General features: G+C 34.8%; 1 pseudogene; it reads right to left on the bottom strand.

Annotated features, from left to right (window-relative positions):
- LOC105449523 overlaps nucleotides 1–3,688 on the bottom strand; it is a 6,082-nt pseudogene that overhangs the window by 1,554 nt on the left and 840 nt on the right.

Raw genomic sequence — 3,688 nt, 5'->3', positions numbered from 1 at the left:
TATGGTGACGGCCTGTGCCATCGCCCGTTATCGCTGTCTGAATACTTGTAGATTTAATTTCAAGTCTTTAAATAGCTTTTAAATGTTCTCAACGTTTATTTCAGACTATTAATTTAAGTTTAAATTTGTAAAAATATCTACTCGTAACAAACATGTGGCCGAGCGTTGTCGTGTTGCAATATCACTTTGTCTCTGCTTATATAGCGGCCGTTTTTCCTTCAATGCTCGGCTCAAACGCATCAATTGTAGTCGATAGCGATCTCCCATGATGGTTTCGTTCGGTTTGAGCAGCTCATAATAAACTACACCCAACTGATCCCACCAAATGCAAAGTAAAAGCTTTGAATCACCTAATCATGAATATTTGGCTTTGCCGACGATGTTGATACATGGCCGGGCTTACCCCACGATTTTCTACGCTTAGGGTTATCGTAGTGTATCCATTTTTCATCACCAGTCACGATACGATGCAAAAAACCTTTCCTTTTCTGCCGTTGAAGCAGCTGTTCATACATTAAAAGACGCCGTTCGACGTCTCTCGGCTTCAACTCGTACGGCACCCAATGTCCTTGCTTTTCAATCATTCCTAATACTTTCAAACGTTTCGAAACTGTTGTGTGATCAACTCCTAATGATTTTGCAAGTTCAGCTAGCGTCTGACATAAAGTCTTCATAAAGTAATGCCTCCAATTCTTTGTCATCAAACTTTTTCGATGTGCCAGAGCGTTCTTTACCTTCAACATCAAAATCATTATTTTTGAAGCATCTAAACCAATCTCTGCATTGTTTTCGACAGAGTATGGTCGCCGTAAGTCTCAACAAAAATTCTGTATGCTTCAGCTGCAGATTTTTTCTGAATAAAGTAGTGCAGTGAAATACCCCGCAAAAACTCTTTTTTGTCGCGAAACTCGACATGTTTAACACTATGAAAAAAGAAGTTGTTTACACTTCAGCGCAATGACATACACTGAATTTCAAGCTTGCTTACAGTACTTCCTTATAGATGTGTTACTATCTATAAGGAAATATCATAAACTACACGCACGCAGTTCTGGTAACGCCATCAGTTGAACAGCGAGAACTTATTCAAGGTCATAATATATAAAGACATACAAATAAATAAGATAATGGTATGTTTATTTATTCGGTATTTGCACGATAGACATGACCATTTCGGTCGCCGATTAAGCGACGCCGCGCCGGACTCCGACCGCGGAAATTCCGAGAAATCCGTCGGGTCGTTTCGTCGACGATTCGTGGAATCGTGGATAGCCGCGGGTAAAAGCGAGCAAACGATTTTCTAGAGATTTTCAATCCTGCTCCGATTTTTGAATAATATTTATTTTTACACACGACGAGAATTGAGAACGAGAGTTATTCCTGACCAATATTTTTGTAAGGTACACAGTTTGATATAGCCGCTTGCAATAAATTCCTGATTTAAGGAACCGAATAGTTACTTATTGTCGCGTGGATCTCCTGTGACGAACAACTGGGCATCGCCCAGTCAGTGACGTATGCTAAAAGGAAGTCGGGCGCGGTCCCGACAGTCAATACCATCGACATCACTTTCCCTCCAATTCCAACATTATTTTCAAACATTATTTATTGGGAAACAAATCCTGGGTTGAAATTTGCCCTAGCGCTCTGAGTTTCTATATAGGGTCGAGAATATCGTGGCGCGCCAGTGCCAAAAAACTAGATGGGAGCTGTCTGGTATCCCATCTAGGCGCTAGAAAGAATTTTCCGGAGCTGCTTAAACAGAAAATCTAGATGGGGAATATCCAGTACTAGGTCTATATATGAGGGATAAAAATAACCGAGTTATATTTAAAGCAAATAAATATTGCAAATGAATAATTCAGGTGATTTTAATTATTAGACACAATCTCTATATTTTGTGGAATAAAAATTTTTCAAAAAATTAAATTCCATGTCATATAAGAGGTATTTTTAATTCTAGTACATACGAGTTGGCTTTTCATTGAACAACGAGAATGAAAAATCTGTCTATATTATAGTTGAAGTAGAATTTTACTTTTTTGAGGTGGTGTTCCAATCAGAGTTGTCCGTTCCATATTCTTTTGTAGTAAAATTTTTATTCCAAAAATTGTTATGGAATATATCTAATAACTAAAATTGTCTTCACGATTTATTTGAAATATTAATTAACTTTATACATTTTATTATTATATTCCGGATATTTTTATCCCGCCCAGACCTGGTGCTAGATAGGCTCTAGGTTTTCTACCGGTAAAGGCGCTGCTGTACTAGTCTGACAAGATGACTTCAATCAACAACAATTTATACGAGATTAGTAAAAATAATGATTTGTCTAGTGAATTACTTACGAATTCTTCAGAAAAAAAAAGTTAAGTTCTAAGGATTAATTTAACACAAAAATCGATAATTTTTACGCATATCGATAACATTCATTGAAAAAACCATGGACTAAAAAATGAAAATGTGAAGTTATTCAAACACTAAAGAAACCAAAGATAGCCATAACATTAGGAAATCGTCATACTCCATTGGAATAGCAAGTTACTACTAAATACGATATCATGGAAGTAAAGATATTTTGATATCAGTTCTATCATCAGAGCTTGAGTTCATGCTTGAGTGTTAGAAGCTATAGTGCTGCTTTTATAAGTACAAAGTGCAAAATAAACAAGATCTGCTTACACATAGAAAATGATTCCAATTATTTTTAACAAATTGCTGAATCAAACTATGTTGCATGTACCGAGAACTCGGATTAGTACACCGCTTTTAAAATTACTTATATCGTCTTTCCACGATAAAAAAGGTGACAAATCGATTCCTAAAATAAAAATATTTGAGGTAAATGATTCGAAAAAGGAAAAAACTTGGACATTAGAGCAAAAAGTGGACGTCTTCAAAGAGAAAATGCCAAGAGAGTTTGTGCGCTACATCGGATCAATACACCTTCGATTTATCATTCAATCAGTTGAAGAGAAGTATATGCGAGGAAAAGAATATGATTTATACCGCAAGGATAAATAACTTAAGTTTTTGACTGATTCTACAACAGGCCAGCAAATAACTATCTTCCTAGCAAAAGAAGGAATTTCCCCGAATGAAGCTAGTGGTATTGCACACAAGGTGTACGAAGAAACATCGTCGGTAATACACAATATAAAAACAGATTTGTTAATTCCGAAATATTTATTAGATGAAGAAAAAAAATTTGTATTCATAACAATATTAACTGATATGATTGAAAAAGGAAAAATTGATATAAGATCTGATAATGAAAAATTAAAGAAAACTTAAAAAAAAAAAGAAATTATAAATTATATCTTATTTTTGTAGTTTTTTATTGTAGTTTTATTTTTTTATATATTTTGTATATCAATTTTTTTTTATGTATTTGTTAATAATAAAAAGCTAATAGTAATAGTAATTGTTGCGATATTAGGATGAAATCGCAGTGAAAACAGCAGGTTATACACACAGTAAGATTTAATGAGTAAATAATTAGCGATTGAGTTACACACTGCACTTTATATTTATTGCGTGCTAACAAAAGACTTTTTCTGACTCGACTTGAACGGTCGTGACGGAAGACACGAAAGAACTTAAAGAGAATACACATGAGCAAAAATTAATCTCGTGACGCCGTCTTACAGAGACCTCTACAAACAAAACTCTTCGAATGACACCA

Source organism: Wasmannia auropunctata, unplaced genomic scaffold, assembly GCF_000956235.1.
Source record: "Wasmannia auropunctata unplaced genomic scaffold, wasmannia.A_1.0 LD336076.1, whole genome shotgun sequence".
Taxonomy (NCBI): domain Eukaryota; kingdom Metazoa; phylum Arthropoda; class Insecta; order Hymenoptera; family Formicidae; genus Wasmannia; species Wasmannia auropunctata.
The sequence above is the reverse complement of the archived record's forward strand: the minus strand, read 5'-3'. Positions and strand labels throughout refer to the sequence as shown.